Consider the following 19,738-nt stretch of genomic DNA (forward strand, 5'->3'; position numbering starts at 1 on the left):
ATGACATATAACATAAAATATATATAAATCTTGTACAAATGATTTTGAATTTCTACAAATAATCATATATCTTATAATATCAACTTTTACTTTTGCCGAAAAAAAAAAAAAAGAAAAGAAAAAGAAAAAGAAAATCATCCTATTTCTTTCTTTCCCACGATTTATTTATACGCTATATATATATATATTCCATATACTTCAATATTAATTTAAAAAATTTAAAGCATCTCCATTGTGATCTAATGCAATTAGAAAACTTTAGAAAAAAAAAAAAAAAGAAGTAAGAGAATGAAAAAGGAACAGATAAAAGGGTATTCGTTTGAACATATATAAGTAAGTATATAATACTCACATGAATTTCAATTTAACGATATAACGAAGAGAGGACACTCGCACTCGAAATGAAAATTTTCGATGATTGAAATTTTTCAATGATTGAAAATTGAAGAAGCCTCGATCAGGTAGCTCGACTTTCATGGTTAAATATGTTGGGATGGTAAAGTTGAGAATGTGCAAGCTCGTTTTTCCAAGTTTCCTTATCGGGATAAATCCGCTGCGACGGTCTCATAAAACTCGAACGTCTAACATAAGAAGAAGATGAAAGTCTTTCTGTGTTTTGTAGATGAAGATACGAAGGTTATTTCGAACGTTTTCTTTTTTCTTTTTTCTTTTTTTTTTTTTTTTTGTCTTTTTTTCTCCTCTTTCTTTCCCTATTTTGTTTTCTTCTCATCATAAGTACCAATTTTCAAATATTTTTCCTCCTTTTCCTTTTCTTTTTCTATAATATATATAAATATATATATATAATATATATATATATATAAATATAAATATATATTAAAATAATCGTAATAAATATTTAATAAAATAATTATAATGTATGTTTTTAATAGAATTCTTTCGAATTGATTCGTATCTCTTTTAATGTATCGTATAAATTATCATTTAAGTTTCATTGAACATCAAAGTTTTCGTTAAATTTCAATGAAACTTGTAAAATTTTCGAACTTTTGTGTATAAAACTGTTGTATATATTTGTATTCTCTATATAGTATTATATTAAAGAGAGAAAGAAAGAGATTAAAGAAAGAAAAAGAGAAACCTTTGTATTCGTTTCAATCATTTTTCTAACATACATTCTTTTCTTAATAATTCTTTTTTCTTAACAATTGCAAAAGTATATATTAGTAAAATTGCATAAATATATACGTATTTATAAGTCTCAAAAATACTTCTTCTAATAAATAAATACACACACAACACGTACATATATACATTTTAAGAAATAATAATGATTCTATTAATTAACGAAAAATTAATAATAAATAAAAATAAATATGAACACGATGAAATGGATGAGACGAGAAATTATGAAAAAATTTCATAAACCATAACGAAGTTCGCAAATTTTTTTATTTCATCTAAAAGAGAGAAAAAATAAATAAATGAAACAAAAAAAAAAAAAAAAAAGAAAAAGAAAAAAACAATGTTAAACAATATTAAAACTAATGATTGATAATGACTTGAAATTATACCACTATGAGTAACAATGAAAAGTCGGGAAAATTTATATAGAAACGCGAACAAATCCTCCACATTAATTTTCAATTGAAAACTAATCCAGTAAAATATTTCGCGAAAACTTTTATGTCTAGTGTAAGAGAAGAGAAAAGAAAAGAAAAGAAAGGGAAAGAAAAGAAAAGAAGGAGCCGAACCTTTGTCTTATCTTTTACAGGAAATCAAACGACGTTTCCAGGTAAGAACCATTCTGGACTTCATTCTCCTTTCAACATTTTCCGAATGGAAAATGCACTTATCATTTCATCTATTCAACCGACCAATAAGAGAGAAAGAGAGAGAAAGACAGAAAAACTTTTACGTAAATGAAATAGGAAGAAGGTAAGAGAGAGAGAGAGAGAGAATCCCTCTGCGAAAACACTTCCGCTTTCCTAAAGATAACTATCAACGAACATGAGGCTTTTATCTACCTATATTGCCATATTTCCGGTTCTATTTCTATTTTTATTTCTTTTCCTTTTTTTCTTGTTTTTTTTTCTTGTTTTTTTTTTTTCTTTGAGAGAGAGAGCAGGGAAAAAGGGAAAAGAATAATCAAATGTCGAAGTTATGTATTAGAAAGAGAAAGAGAGAGAGAGAGAGAGAGAGAGAGAGAGAGAGAGAGAGAGAGAGAGAGAGAGAGAGAGAGAGAGAGAGAGAGAGAGAATGAAATTTATTAAAGTGAATATAAATATTGGATAAAAGATTAGAAGAATATCAAAAGATCGTAGTTACGTATTAATTTTGTTCTTGTTTAAAGAAAATAGATATATTTTTTGTTTATTTATATATATATATATATATATACTTTTCATTAAAAATAATATTAATATAAATGTCTATATAAACATTATTTTTATCAAATATAAATTTGTATTAATAAAAAATAATGTTGATTCGTAACATTTATGTTAATACTAATTTATATTATCTACATCAATATTAATTAATCTTTCTTCTTTATTAATATAAATTATTAATATAAATTATTATTATCTATATTAATATTAATTTATATTTCTAGTAAGAAAGAAAATTTGTATTATTTGTATAACTATCAATTAATAACAATATAATATATATATATATATATATATATATATATATATATATAATCGTTTGATATAAATATAAAAATTGCAATCGATCTAACAAAATGGAAACTCAAATAATACAGTCATAAAAATAAATTATGAAAACAAATTAGGATAATTAATATATATATACACATGTATTCTATATTAGTATGGAAAATTTCTATTAGAAATTTTATGATCTATAAAAAAAAAATAAATATTATATATACTGATACACTTATAAATACATACACAGGCACACACAAACACACACTTGAGCTATACTTTTTACTACACATATATACACACTGGTGCGAACCTAAGTACTTAGAATTAGCTTAAGAGGATTGAGTTTCAATGTTCGACTCTGTTTGGAAAGATAGATTTATGACCTTTGTGGGAAAGTTTGTCAATAAAAACGAATGGCGATGGTAATGTAAAGAAAAAAAAAAAAAAAAAAAAGAAAAGAGACAGAAAAAGAAAGAGGGACAGAAAGAGAGACAAAGACAAATGGTCATAACGTTCCTTGCAGATGACGATCAATGACAGATTGCAATTTCAGTTAGGGCTCCATTACATCAAAGTGCATAAAAATTAAGAATTGTATATATTATTTAGGTAAGTACTTATCTAATAAGATTTGTTATCTTTTGGATCATTATTTTTTGTATTTTATTACATCACTCTTCCATATTTCTCTCTCTCTCTCTCTCTCTCTCTCTCTCTCTCTCTCTCTCTCTCTTTTTTTCTCTGTCTCTCTTTTATGAACTCATAAAAAAAAAAAAAGAAAATGAATTTTTTTTTTTTTTTTTTTTTTTAATTTATAATCTCATTTATAATCGTTCAATAAGTACTTCGAAAGTTTAATACTTCGTATAACAACATCGAACGTTTAATTCTGAATTTCTTTCACTTTAATTTCGATTAGAAAAATATTATACTAACTTATTGTATAAAATGTTACAGAATAGTAATAATCAAATAATCATATCATATATTGAGCTACGTTATAAATTGAGATTATATTTATTGTATTATTTTTGCAAAGAAAAAGTTCCTTTTCTTTTCTTTTCTTTTTTTTTTTTTTTGTAGAATATTTTTCTACGTTAATATAAAAGATACGTTGATAATAAATAAACGAAGGAAAGGGGAAGAAAATGAAAAGAAGAAATCGAAGATTATGATGATATTTAAAAAATATAAATAAATAAAAGAGCTTCGATTATCTTACTTATAAAATTACTATCTTGTGTGTATACCTGTGCGTATACATTTATTAATATAACAAAATAAAATAATGAAAAATCTAATAACATTGTACAAACGTCGATCGATTAATACAAACACACACACACACACACACACACAGACACATATATATACATCACGTAATATAAAAATTATAATAAAAACAAAACAATAAGAATTTTCCGATGACAAGAAAAACGCGCGAAATTTGAATATAGTTGGGACAGTTCGAAAATATATTCATATACACATATCTCGTTGTATTTTTTGATAAGAACAAAAAGAGAAAAAAAAAAGAAAAAAAAATATATATATATATATATATACATTGAGAAACGTGTAAAGTTCGGTAAGATAATGTCACTTCAGCCTTAATTGGATTGGAATAATAACGATCTCTGTGATCAAAGGGGGATGGTGGTGAAACGGGGTTGGTTCGATCTGAACGAAAGGCAAGAAACTTCTTTAACATAAACGAGCGAATGAAACGAGTATTTGTATGTGTGCGTGTATGTTTGCATGTGCATGTATTCGTATATATATCTTTCTTCGTGAACATCCTTACATCCATAATTGCATAAAGCCTTAGCCGCCCCAGTTGATTAATGCAATCGTTGATAGGGAAAATCAGAATATAGAGTAGGAATATACATTATCCTAGTGTATTCGAGAGAGAAAGAGAGAGAGAGAGAGAGATAAAGAAAGAGTCACGAGTTAACTTTTGCAAAAGAATTACGATAAAGCTCTGTGATTACTTGTACCAGAGACTACGTGGATTCTATTGATCAAATATAAATCATGATTTATATGTATGTATGTATATATATATATATATATTTTTTTTTTTCATTCGAATTAAATTAATTTGCAAAAATATATTCGAAGAATTAATTTAGAATAATAAAACATAGAAATAATGTTATTAAGATATTTCGCGAAATTTTTCTATTTATTAAAATATTATTAATAATTTATAATAATTTTGAATATTTTATATATACATATATATATATTTCTTTTTCATTCGAATGAAATTAATTTGCAAAAATACATTCGAAGAATCAATTTAGTAATAATAATACACATGGAATAAGACACGTACATTGAAAATATGTTCGAATTAAAATAAAAACACACATATATACATATTAAAAATATAAATATAATTTATGTATATAAGTATCATATGCAAATCATTTTTGCAATCTATTTGTTAATGTATTTAATTTAACTTTGACGGATTAGAAATATATATAAAAATTTTTTTAACTATATATATATATACATATATAAACAATTATAAAATAATCGAAAACACTGATCATATTTTCACTGATCATGTTTCTCTTCATCTTGTATACACGGTATATCTCAAAATTTATCATTCCACTTATCCATTTTATAACTTTTGCAATAACGAAAAAAAAAAAAAAACATACAGTAAAAGAGAAATGATAATTCAATAAATCGTTCATTAATCAATATCAAACAAGTGTCCACTTTTACTGTGATGACAGTACCGAGATTTTATCCGGAGTTTCTTGTCGCATGTACGACTATTTCATCTCGAATGTTTTGCTTTTGAAATCATACAGAGTTACTAGCTTATTGATTTACACTTTTGACTTTAGATAATATCAAGAAGAAACAGATTCGAAGCTATCAAATCTATTTTACGAGATATTCTCATTATATATAATCGATATATTCTTCACGATATGAATCAAAATTAAAATTGGAAGTAAATATTTTAACAAATACTTTTTTTCATTCGAACTGTATTAGTCCGCTAAATCAATTCGGAGAATTGATTTAGTATAATAAAACACGAAAATAATGTTCTTCGAATAGTTCAGCGAAGTTTTTCAATTTTTTTTTTTTTTTCATTATTAAAATCTCATTAATATTATAATAATTTTAATAAATTTTACAAATATAAAATAGAGATTTTCTCTCTCTCTCTCTCTCTCTCTCTCTCTCTTCCTATACATACATAGATACATACATATATACATATATATATATATATAAATTATATTTATATAAAATTATCTTATTTCATTTAAATTACTTTAGAGAATTTACCATACTACCTACTTACTATCTACTTAGTAGCACATTTCTCTAATAAAACGAATAGGTAATATATATCCGCAGACCTTTTCTATCTCCTTTAAGTTATCAAACATGAAAGACGAGTATGATAGCAATGCGTTAGATCCTCAAATACAATCTTGATCTCGATTTCCAATTACGTTACTACGATTCGTGGACATATTGTCCGATCGGAACGACCGTTTATCTCACGTTCGACGATAAAAAAAATCAACTTTACAAGCCACCACGTTGATTTCTCGACGGTGGGAACGGGAAATCGAATTAAAAAATTATATTTTATAATGCAATAAAATAAAATAAAACGAAATAAGACAAAATAAATTTAAAAAAAAAAAAAAAAGAAAAGAAAAGAACTCGATGAAAAACGATAGAAAAGAAAACGAAACGAAACGAAATAAAAACATTAAAAATAAATAAATAATAAAGAAGTAAACGTAAAACTACTACGTAGTTATTTGTAAATGTAAGTCTCGATAAACATACAGAGAAACGAGTCCCTCGTAAGTCTAATCGGGTCGCAATTAACGTTCGAGTTTCCAATTAACGAAGTCGAAGTCGATCGTGATTTTTTTTTTCCTTTTATTTTATTTTTTATTTATTTATTTATTTCTTTTTTTTTTTTTTTTCTTGAAAAAATACCTCGTGGGTGCGCGCAAACGTATTCAGAAACGCCTTCAATGGACTCGATTATCTACTGGCGAATGTTTTAATTACGATATAGACATTTTTTTTCTTCTGACGTAAGAAGGTTATTTATAATTAATCGCTGCGAATGATTATATACGAGGTACGAGGTAAGTAAGTACGCATTTACGAACTTTTATCGGACGCCATTTTCTTTCAAAGCTGAATGACTCAAATCCGCCATTTTAATACAGCTATATATATATATATATATATATATAGTTGAGATTTTCGGATTATTGTCGGCCATATTTTTCATATTTTCATATGGACTAATTAATTAGATACTATAGATAACAAATTGTTTAAAAAAAAACGATCTTCGAAAAGCTACTAATATTTAATCTATTAGAATTCGATCAGTATATTTAAATACGAGTACGATCGATATTTATAATAAAATGTTAATAGAGTCAATTAATATGATAAAAGTTCAACCATGACAATTATTTATACCGATGAAAATAATTATAAATATATATATATATATATATATGATCGTTTGTTCTAGAGAAATAATATCTGTTATTAATCAATAAATATACTAATCAAATAAATGCAATCGTCTTCACGATATTGTTGACAAACGATAAATAAATCTGAATTAAAGATAAAACCTTTCAATTTAACTGATATACATACTTTTTCTTGTCTTCGATCCATTAAAAATTTTATCGCAGATAAATAAACTCATTCCTCGTTTATCAATGGACTGAACAAAGATACGAAACGATTGTTTCTTCCTATATATATATATATATAAAAAAAAAAGAGAGAGAAAAAAAAAAAGAAAAAAGGGAAACGGGTTAAAAGAAGCAGAAAAGTAGGATTGAAACTTCGAATTTCGTATTTACTTGCTACTTAATAATTTATTGATCGAAAAAACGATCGCTCTAAATATAAAACCTTTTAACCTATGAAAGTTCGCCGTTTACGAATTTTCCGCCAAGGAATTTTTTCTTATAATGATTGATCACCAAGTTCAAAATAATGTAAAGAAAATTCAAAAGACCGAACAAGACTGATAGAAAAAGAGAGAGAGAGAGAGAGAGAGAGAGAGAGAGAGAGAGAGAGAAAGAAAGAGAGAGAGAGAGAGTCTCACGAAAGGGCTGATGTTAACAAAGGGGAAACGTCGCGATTGCTCTTGATGCCAGATTACAGTAGACACACTAGAGAAAAGGAAGAAAGAAAGAAAGAAAGAAACAAAGAAAGAAAGAAAGAAAGAAACAAAGAAAGAAAGAAAGAAAGAAAAATAAATAAAGAAAGATAGAAGAAAAGAAAAAGCGAGATACACAACACAGAAAGAGAGAGAGAGAGAGAGAGAGAAAGAGAGAAAGAGAGAGAGAGAGAGGGAGAAAATAAAGAAAGGGTGAAAGGAGATATGAGAAAGGGAAGGAACACAAGGGGAGTCCATAAGTCAGTGTATACGAGGCGGCACGGATAGCCTGAGATATCCACTGAGGAACGATCCTGTGTGGTTTATCCTGGGGCGATCTGGTCGGATATTATAGGTCGGTAAATGTGGAAGGGAGAAAAGGTTGAAATAAAGCGAATAAAAGAGAGAGAGAGAGAGAGAGAGAGAGAGAGAGAGAGAGAGAGAGAGATTTAATCCGAGCGAAAAAGGCTTTGGTGAAAATTCAGTTTGTTGCTTTCTGTAACGTAATAGTAGTAGTATTACTACCACTCTACTAGACTAGAATAATAATGTAGTAATAGTAGTAGTAGTAGAGGGCGGCGTCAAACTCGATAGTTGGTATCGTCCTCTCCTTGAATTTCAACTAAAGCCAACACAAATGGAAAGCCCGTTGACCACTCTCTATCTTCGAATTCATTCCGAGTCGAACGCGGGGGCGTTGAGAACTCCGCCTCCGACCATTTACCAAGAGCTTCGGATAGTCGCACCAGCCCGCCTTCTTTCGCGTTAGTTGGATATAACTAACCCATACAGAGATATGGGAACATATACCAACACACACAGATATATACACATGCCGTACACAGTAAAGATCGAAACGAACACAAACCAAGTTAGAAAAGTCAGTGTAAGAAACCACTTTTAGTTGTGTACCACCTCCAATAACCACGTCGTGGGTTACCACGTTAACGTCCCTCTCTCTCTCTCTCTCTCTTTGTTTCTTTTTCTCTTTCTCTCTTCCACCATACAGCACACTACTTCGACTCTTCGCCATATCTCCTTCGTACACTCGGCTATACTCGGTTAAATCCGTTTCGATTCGGGTAGAATTCTCCTGCCTCCAACAGCCTATTCCGGCCTCCTTTATATTCCAGCCTTCTTCTTTGGGTCTACCTCTACTTACCTACCTCTTTCTAACCACCGCCTTTCTCTCTTTCTCTCCCTCTCTCTTTCTCCCTCTTTCCCTCCACGATAATCGTCTACCATCTCTTTCTCTCATATCTTTTACGTTCTCACTCTTCTTCTCAAGAGCGCCGGACTGCGGAGTGCCACGAGAGAGAGAGGTGACTGTCCAGGACAGTTTCTGAGCCGCAGTCATCGACTGCACCACGTTCTGCGCTGCTCTGCTGCTATACTCTGCTGCTGGTGGTGCTGCTGTTGGTGCTCTGGTACTGCTGCTGTTACCGATCATCCTCTTCTTGCTACTACTACTACTACTACTACTACTACTACTACTACTGTTGCTGCTACTGCTGATTCTGGTGCTGATGATCTTGCTGATTCTACCGCAACATTGTTGTTATTAACTCTTTACAACATCGTCATTGTCATCGTCGTCATCATCATCATCATCATCATCATCATCTTCGTTCGTTCGTTCGTTCGTTCGTTCGTTAAGAATAACGAATTTTCTGTTGTTGTTGTTGCTGTTGCTGCTGCTGCTGCTAGTTGTTGTTATCGTTGTTGTTTGTTACTGTTGTTATTGTTATTGTTGTTACTGTTACTGTTGCTGCTGGTGCTGTTGATACCGCCAACGCTGCTGCTACTGCTGCTGCCATCGTTACTGTTGTTATTGTTATTGTTATTGTTGCTGTTGTTGTTGTTATTGTTCTTGTTGTTGATATTACCATTGTTACTTTGTTTGTTTGTTTCTTTCTTTCTTTCTCTTTCCATCTCTTTCTCTCTCTCTCTCTCTCTCTCTCTGTCTCTGTCTCTCTCTTTCATTTTTCTTCCACGCTCGATCCATTCTTTATATATTTTTGTTAATCTCGATCTTATTTTATTCGTGATTAATATCGATTATAAAGAGAGAGAGAAAGAGAGAGAGAGAGAGAGAAAGGACGGAGGGAGAGGAAGAGTGAATTTGTTAAAGAACGATGGACATAATGTTGGATATATCATGATTTTGTTAAATATCATGTGATCTTTTTTAATTGACGACGTTTAACGGTGTTATTGTCCGGTTTTTATATTCGTGGGTGTACGAAGAGAAAAGGACCCAGTGATTTCGACGATTGGCAAAAGATACGATTGATTTTTGTGAAGGTATGTGATCGTTGTGACAAACTGTTTATATCGAAAGAGACTTTCAACGATTGGCCAGCTATCATCAGATGAAAAAGTTGTAATTCTTTTGGAATTCTATTTCTTTCGATTGAAAGGTATACAAAGGACAAACTTTGAAAAACTCTGTGCTTCTCAAATCCCGGAAACTGAACAGTTCTACCAACGAAAAAAATAAAATAAACGAAATGATTTGATTAAACGAACCAAATCACGAACCAGTGTTGTTATTAATTTGTTTTTGAAGAAGAACAGTGGACAAAAATCATAGGCCTAAATCTTATTTGTGAAAAGGATATTTGTGAAAACGATAAGAAGAATTTATTATTATTTTCATCATAATTTCTATCGATCGCCGATCATCGATAGATCAACGATCATCGGAAACTTATCGAATCTTTGGACTGGACTGGACGAGAATGCAGAGTTCCGACTGATTACACGTAAGTCATTATTCATTATCATTATCGATTAGTATTCTATATCCAAGCAATTTTATTTTAATATCACAATGATCCATTTTCCATACGTGAACTTCGTCACGTTCGATGACAAATTGCAATCTATAAATAGATGAAAATAACTAGGGAAATTATTTTTTTCTTCTTCTTAATTTTTATTTCTTGTATTTTCTTTTTTTCTCTCAAGCTTAACACCGATGTTACATTTATTTTCTATGACTTATGAATTATTCATACTCGATTATTTCGACTTATGATTTATTTCTCGTCACGTCGAAATATAAACTAATAATATTAACTTTCGAACAATTAACGTGACAATATTTCGACGTCGATTAAAGTGATACGATTTTTAAGCTATGACATGAAAATGATTGAAAAGAAAAGTAGATAGATAAATAAATAAATAAATAAATAAATAAATAAATAGCGTCTTTGTATCGACTTTTATAATTAGAAAAATGTGAAAAAAAAATACGTAGTAAAAAAGCTTCGTAATTAATCTAACAAAGTATATAGAATTTGATTGAAAAAATACGATCTCGCGCGATGAGATTAAAAATTATTCAAAAAAAAAAAAAAAAGAAAAAGAAAAAGAAAAAGAAAAAAAAATACTTTTAACAAAATAAAAATATCGATATCACTGCTGAGACAAAAGAATATATCACTTGTAGATAACGCGAAGAAAAAAGATATCTATAATTATATAAAATGACAGAAATACGTTCTCGATTAAAAATACTCGATCTTTTACGATAAATACATACGTTATACAAAATCTTACCGAACGAATCTCGATCTCGCTTAAACAAAAACAAAAAATAAAAAAAAAAAAAAAGAAATCACGAGATCTACGTAGATAACGTTAAAATGAAAGAATAGAAAAGTAAAAAGAGAAAAGAAATCAAAAATAATGATAATCAAAAAGAATCATATCAAAGAGGACACGACGAAATATATAATACATAAAAAAAAAAGAAGAAGAAGAAGAAGAAGAAGAAGAAGAAAGAAAGAAAAAGAACAAAAAATTATAATTAAATAATAAGAAAAAAAGTACAAACAAAAATATTTCTACGTTTTGAAGAAGAGAGGGGAGAAAAAAAATTAACATTTGACGATAAAAACATTCTCACAAAAAAAGCCGCCATTGCTTTATAATCTTTCTTTTCATGGATATTCTCTCTCTCTCTCTCTCTCTCTCTGTCTCTTACCCTCTATCTTTTTTCTTTTTCTTTTTTAAACGTCCAGTGGCCCCCTTTATTAAATACGGATAAAAAGAAGGTATTCCTTTAATTCCGACAGTAATTAAAATCGTCCTTTAAAGCCAATCGCGAATCGTCCGCCATTACATTCGGTCGCATAAGCATTGCCGTAAAGATTAACCTGCAGCTACCCTCTTTAATTTTTTTCTTCAGAAAATTATCCTCTAATAGAATATTTTTCTCCCTCTCTCTCTATCTTTCTCTTTCTCTTTCTTTCTCTGGAGTATGGAGAAAAAAGAAAACAAAAAAAAAAAAAAAACCAAGATGGACGAAGAAGGATATTGGAAAAGAATTTTTTGTTTCACCCTTATCCTCGCTAAATGAAAATTTTAAATTTAAATCCCAATCGTTGTTAAATAGATAAATGAAATGTTTTCATGTATACTTATTAAATCAATCTTTTTCTTTTTTTATCTTTGATAATTCTTCTTTGCTTTCTTTCTCTCTCTCTCTCTCTCTCTCTCTCTCTCTCTCTCTCTCTTTCTCTTTCTCTTTCTCTCGGTCACAGTCAATAAAATCGCTAATAACGCGCGAATCCACGCCGGTACGTATTATCTCAACGAGATAATCACAATCTACATAGGATATATATATATATATATATGTATATATATGTATAGAGAGAGAGAGAGAGAGAGATTTTTCTTTTTTTTTTCTTTCTTTTCATCCTTCCATGCATATCTGCATTCTTAAAAGCTATCCTTTGTAAACGACCACAGTCACCCTGGCCGTTGTAACGAGCATGAGAAATTTTTCAATGATACCAAAGCACGCGAGTCTAATTCTATAAATGTTTTTTTTTCCCATACTTCAAATGATTTAAAAAAAAAACAAAAAAAAAACAAAAAAAAAGGAAAAAAAAATTAAGAGAAAAATAACACTTCGTATCTACGTAAAATGCGTTGCATAGACATTGTATAAATTTTTTAACGTAATCTAAACATAAAAAGAAAAAAATATAAAGAGAAGAAAGAAAGAAAGAAAGAAAGAAAGAAAAAAAGAAAGAAAGAAAGAAAGAAAGAAATGATCACGACGTATAACACAAGCATAATATTACAACTTATCTGTGGTTGAAAATTTTTATCAACATTTCGAAAGTCTCGGTTTTCATATTGCTAATCCAACCTGACCTAAAAATGATAAAACATCTCGATCCTAATCTAAGATAATTCGTCGTCTAAGTGGGACATTAATAATCCAATTTATTATACAATCAATTTAAATATACATCTATATCTACATATATATATATATATATATATAATATGTATATATAAAATATATATAAAATATATATATATGATAAATTAGCTGCATGTATTTTTCTATATAAATTAAAAAAAATAAAATAAAATAAAAAAAAAAGAGGAAATTCAGAGAAAATGAAAAAAAAATTCAACATTATATTAGAAATTAATTATATTAAAAATTTCTTCAATTATGAAAATTCCAGACTTGCAAAGCTCGATAAACTTAAAAACGATAAAACACTTTGATATAAGATAATTCATCGTGTAGGTGGAACGATGTTAAATAGTGTTATAGATAAGTTCGTGAATCATATGTATTACATACGCAGACACACACAAACATACATATATATATATATATACTCATGTATACTAAACTTGTAATAATAAATTGTATAATGAAGCATCGGGACATGCCGGCACCGGCATTGTTTAGACGACTTTTATCTAAATAGTTGTTTCCCGCAGAGACCGCAAAAAGATGTCGATAACGAGTAGGATTACGTACTAGAACAACAACTATACTTTTAGTTTTTAATTATCAATTCTAGTTTACTATATCCATAGCAACGATAGAAATTCATTCTTTCTTGTCTATATTAAATGTTGTTTATATTATCGTCATAATCGATTCGTAATTTATTTCTGATCTCATCGAGAAAAAGAATAATTAATGATACGAGTATGATATCTTAAACAACGATAAAAACAAAAAAGAATAATAATAATAATAATAATGTTTCATCGATTACAAATAAAAGAAAGAAAGAAGGAGAGAGAGAGAGAGATAAAAGAATGTTTTATAAATTTTTAAACAAAGGTCACGTTATCCTAAAAAAAAAAAAAGAAAAGAAAAAAGAATGAATAATACTCTACTGTAGATATCTACACGTATTTAAATGGTGATTGTAAAAAAAATGTTTACTTGTTTTATTTATTTCTTATGGAATATTTTTTTATCTAATTAACTTTTTTTAATACTCTAATTAAGGAAGTATTTTGATCAAAAAAGAAAAAAGAAAAGAAATATCCGTATAATAAAAGAACTCGATAAAAAGAACGGTGTTTACAAAAAAAAAAAAAAAAAAAAAAAAAAGAAGAAGAAGAAGTAGGGTAGACGCTACGAAATTTGACGAATATAAATTTACTGAATTAACAGTATAGTACGAGATAGAAATAATTAAGATATCGTTTTGCTTTCGAAAAAGGAAGTAAACTGACTAAAATTTGAATAAAAAAGTTCCACTTGTTGGTAAATTATATGAAATTCGGTGGCGAAAAAATCGTTATTCGGTTAACCAAAAAATTCCTTTTACATATATCCAGTTACACTTGTGTCTGCCTAGTAAAAATTAAAAAAGAAAAAAAAAAAAAAAGAAATAGAAAGAAAAAATCACGTCTCATTTGTAAGGAAATTAGAAAGCAAAAATTGATCGTTGGAAAGAAGAAAAAAAGAAAAAAGAAGGAGAGAGAGAGAGAGAGAGAGAGAGAGAGAGAGAGAGAGAGAGAGAGAGAGAGAGAGAGAGAGAGAAAGAGAAGAAAAATTGTGAGCAAAAGCAAAACATTAACGGACGGACGATAAATTATCCTGTAATTGGTACGAAGCAATACCAACATGACGTTCACTTCGCATTTACAACTTTACATTGCAAATCGTATGCGCATGCGTGCGAGTTTGTATAATTCGTTTAATAAGACGCATAAATTTACGCGAACGTCATCATTTTTTAACGATATAAAAATTCATTGCAATTTCTTCGCTATGATTTCCCATTTTTCATAATTAAATTAATGCATACGTATATAAATTAATATAGTTAATATATATGTATATAAAATTATATATATTTATTTATATATATAATATATATATATATGCATAAATGTATGTGTGTGTGTGTATATATATATATATATATATATAAATTCTTTTGTACGATCGTAGGAGCTGTTTCTTATCTAAACGGCCATTTTTGCGGATGACTCGCCAGTATAAAGAATTTATTCGATATTTTTGAGTTTCTTACAATTAGAACATTCTTAGAAAATTCATTTTGATAATCGCGAATAAGTAATAAACAAAAATAAAGTTTAATCTAAATCTTTCATATGACATTCTATGGAAAAAAATTAATTTTGTAGATAATATTTTGAAGATATTATTTTTATTCACAAGCTTGATTATAGATATTAATACACACACGTGTCTATGTGTGTGTGTGTGTGTGTGTGTGTTAATAAAACTCGTTAAATGTTGTAGTTAATTGTTATATATTTTCAATATTTTAGATATAATAAATACTTGAAATATTTTATTATATTACAATCAATTTCATTTTTATATAACTTATATTAATAATAATAATAATAATAATAATATAAAATGTGTGTATGTGTATGAATGTGAGATAATTATTATATATTATTAATATCTTAAATATAGTTTAATAATTATTAATAAAGCAATAGTCGGTTATAGCAATCGTTAATATAAAAATAAGATCACGAATTGGATCATGGGTCCATATGTTGTACACATGATATCACTCGAACTATCTAACTATCTCGGACTAAAAAAAAAAGGGGGGGGGGAGGATACGAAGCAGAGGAAACATTTTTTTCTTTGCGATAAAAATTCAAGCTTTCGAATATACTTTTTATACTTTATATACTTCGTCTAAAAGTCGAATAAAAATCACAATGATCAATTTCATAGATAAAATATAATTTTACAAACCGAATAAAAAACCGAATACAAAATTCAATATAAAAATTTCCAACGAATCAAACTTAAACTTAGAATTAAAAACTGGTTCAAGAGAAAGAAAGAAAGAAAGAAAGAAAGAAAGAAAGAAAAATAACCAATAACACTAGTAAATCAAAAATTTCTCGAATCAATGAAATCCTAGAAAAAATTTTAATCGATTAATTCGACAAAGAAAAAAAAAATAATAAATAAATAAAACAGCAAATTAAACAAATCTAATAGCGATCGAATCTACACGAAAAACTCGAACTTTCGAATCGTTTGAAATAAAATATTGAAAATAATAATACCCATCCAACGGGTAGCCATCTTGGTTTTGTATTTTTTCGAATTATTCTTTTTCTTTTCAAACTTTTAATCTTTTCTTTTTTTTTTTCACGTTTCTCTATCGTCCTGGCACTTGTCGTTCGGTCAAAGAAGACGAGAGGACACGCTTTTCGTTTCGTGATAAAGAGGATACGATATCGAATGTCGAGGCACGAATCGTATCGCGATACGGACAGGCATTGTTTCAGGATATGCCGGGTGTGAGAGATCGGTATGGAGGGTCCTATAGGCCCTCATGGATTTACCCCCATACGAACTACCATGGGGCCTAAGAACGAACCGTTCGTTGCTTTATGACCGAACGTCGCTCGTTCGTATTCACGTTCGACGCCTACGTAAGCGTGTACGTACACTTCTCGACTATACCAACGCAACGACGTCCTTTTTCTTTCGATCTTCCATTATGCATGTGTAAACGTGTAAGTATGTATGTATACATATCTGTGTGTATATATGTATATGTATATATGATCTGTAAAAGTGTGCGCTTCTCACATTTGGTACAACTTGACAACGTTCACTCGGAACGATCTTCCTATTTTTTTATTTTTTATTTTTCATTTGTTGTTTTTTCTGTTTTATTTTTTTGTTTTGTTTTATCTTGTTTTTTCTTTTTTCTTTTTTTTTTTTTTTTTTTTCCCCCTCCAAACGAATGAATAAATTGGAAGGAAGAAATGAATATGTGTGTTAACGAAATGAAATTAAAGTAAATAATGATTGTGATAATATAGTTAATAATTATATATGAGATTAATAGATGATTAATAGAATAAGAAAGGATGAATGAATGAATGAATGAATGATCGAAATCAAGAGATCATTGATTGTAACGGGAGTATATAATTAAATCGTTTTTCTTTTCCTTTTTTCTTTTTCTTTCTCTCTTGTTTTAACGTACATACGTATGTAAGTAAATATTTAGTTTCTGTTGTTTGATTTATTTCAAATGTAGAATTGTTATTAAAGAAATTTAAAACGTAGATCATTTATTTCGTCCAAATAAATCTGAAACCGTCAACTAATCTCAATAACTTCTGAACGTCATCTAAACATCCATTATTGTAATATTTTGACATTTTTATATAAAATCTCGAATACTCATTTTTAATGAAAGATAGTATTAGAAGCTAATAAACCAATGTTCGATTCTTATCTAAACAGAAACAAAAAAAAAAAAAAGAAAGAAAGAAAGAAAGAAAAGAAAAATAGAATAAATTTCTTATCAAATCTGCGTACAGTTCTAATCTCTTAAAAAAAGAAAGATAAATTAATAAATAAAAGAAAAAAGAAATTGTACAAATGTCGAAGATAATATTCTAACTACATTAGAATACAATTACATTCAACTGATCATACAAGTGATATTTTTTAACGTAGATTTTCTAACAATTAATTTAATTCTAATGTTCTAACGATCGGTATTCGAGATCGTTAAAACATTAAACGAAGATAGTTTGAAAAAGAAAAAAGAAAGAAAAAAAAAAAAAGAAAATTTCTAACGAGAGCGTGAAAAGTACACTAACGTTTATTAAACAAAAAGGAAATAAAACAAAACAAAAAAATATATATATACGTAAATAAACGATGCGTTTAGAACGCACTGATTAGGTATGTGCGTTTCGAACGGATATGAAGTAATCGTTCAGGGGTACCCATTAGAGTGATAAGTTATCGCTCGGTGCTCGATAAAACTATGTTTTGGCCTTTTTTAACGAGTACGTTAACAACAAGTCAAAGTTTTCTTTTATGCCGATGCCATTTTTGTTATTGAAATTTTATACTTTATATTATATCAATTATTAAAAGTTTCACTATTATTTCTGAAGGAAGATAATACTTTTTTCAAAAGCCACGAAATTCATTTTCAATTTTAATCGAATAATGTTCTACATCGTAAGATTAAAATAATAACGATAATGATAATAATAATGATAATTCGAATAATAAAAAAAGAAATAATAATAATAATAATAATGATAATGATAATAATTTAGGGATATCAGGTTAAACTTTCTTTATGATAAATTAATTAATAATTAAAATAAACGAATTGATAATAAAAAATGAAAAATAATTAGAAGAAGAAATCTTTTTACAATCGAGAGTCACGGATGTGAATAAATTAAACTTACCAAGTTTCTGGAATCCATTATCATTCGATTTCTTCATGCGTCGGCTGATGAACAAAATGCGTAGGTATATAATATTGATTCGTTTTTTCCTTCTTTTTCTTTTTCTTTCATCTTCGAATTCGTTTCTTTACGAATTCGAAATTTATTAATAGCAACTGAAAGAAAGAAAACAAAAAATAGTATGAAGAAAACTGAAAAAATATTATAAATCACTTACAATATAATAATAATAATAATAATGATGATGATGATGATGATGATGATAATGATAATGATAATAAATAAATAAATTAATTTACGGTTTAAAAGAAATAAACGAATATACGCATCGTACTGATCATGGCAATATATAAACGATAATTAACGATAAACAATAATAAATTGATTAAAAATCAACAGACAGGCAACAATTAACAATAGTAATTGATAATAAAAACAAGTAAAAATAGATAAATAAATTTGATAATTAGATACTCGGATGATATTTAGAAGCTTGGTTTGCGATTAGAATCTCTTTCATCGAGCAGTTTTCTTCGAATTTCTTTTTTCAATGTTCTCTTTTATTATTAAGAATCATAAACTATATAATACTAACAATATAAATCATTCTAATAAAATAAATTAACCTCCTTTATCCTCTTTCTTTTTTCTCTATTTGTAAACATCAATTCAAGTTCGATTTGAAACTGAAATTCTTTCACGATATTATAACAATTAAAAACATATACAATTTTCATACGACAATCGAATAACTTTTTAAAATTATCAAACCATACCAACCGCTTACGATAATTACAAATTAAATGTTAGATCGGATATAATCGAACTTACAAAAATATCAACGTATCACCAAGGGTGATTTCTCACGTGAAGTCGAAGAAAAAAAAACAAATTAAAAAAAAAAAAGAGAGAGAGAGAGAGAGAAGAAAAATAAAAATAAAAATAAAAATAAAAATAAAAATAAAAATAAAAAATAAAAAAAAGAGAAGTGGAATGAATCAACAACCGACAAAGCCAGAGATTAACACGAGTCTCCTTCGTGGAATAATGCTCGAAAGGAATGAGCAGCCCTCAAACAGGGAAGCTATCTCCCTCTCTCTCTCTCTCTCTCTCTCTCTTTCCCTTTCTCTGTCTCTATTTCTCTTTTACGAAGAAGAGAGAGAAGGAGAAGAAACAAGAGAGGAGGAGAGAGAAGACAACAAGTGGCGTAAAATGGATGATCCGAAGTGGCGCCAGACCATTTTCGGGGTCTGGACCGTGTTCGTGAATACGTTCCTGGATATACTTAAGTCGTCGTATCCCATCGGCACTCGAAAAATCGTTTTGGGACTTACGTGTTGTTCCTTGTGGTTCCCAAAATCTCATTCCTCCATAAAAACTA

The 19,738-nt window shown here is 28.4% G+C and overlaps 1 protein-coding gene and 1 long non-coding RNA gene across 6 annotated transcripts in view; one reads left to right on the forward strand and one right to left on the reverse strand.

Annotated features, from left to right (window-relative positions):
- Positions 1-403: 403 nt before the first annotated feature.
- LOC122633131 overlaps positions 404-19,738 on the reverse strand; it is a 25,922-nt gene continuing 6,587 nt past the window's right edge. For all 3 annotated transcript variants that reach the window (XR_006328034.1, XR_006328033.1, XR_006328035.1), the window contains exons 2-3: positions 18,358-18,512; positions 404-581 (exon numbers count right to left, since the gene is read on the reverse strand). This is a non-coding gene — a long non-coding RNA (uncharacterized LOC122633131). The remainder of the gene's footprint in view (positions 582-18,357; positions 18,513-19,738) is intronic.
- Positions 9,149-19,738, forward strand: part of LOC122633129 (GATA-binding factor A-like) — a 74,117-nt gene continuing 63,527 nt past the window's right edge. Inside the window, exons 1-2 of one of the 3 annotated variants that reach the window (XM_043820682.1) lie at positions 9,149-9,263; positions 10,086-10,601. The gene's annotated coding sequence lies outside the window, so the exon portion shown is untranslated. Of the gene's footprint in view, positions 9,357-10,085; positions 10,602-19,738 lie in introns of all 3 variants that reach the window. The other 2 variants (XM_043820681.1, XM_043820683.1) reach the window with 2 other exon arrangements.

The sequence above is a fragment of the Vespula pensylvanica genome, chromosome 11 (genome assembly GCF_014466175.1).
Source record: "Vespula pensylvanica isolate Volc-1 chromosome 11, ASM1446617v1, whole genome shotgun sequence".
Classification (NCBI taxonomy): Eukaryota; Metazoa; Arthropoda; class Insecta; order Hymenoptera; family Vespidae; genus Vespula; species Vespula pensylvanica.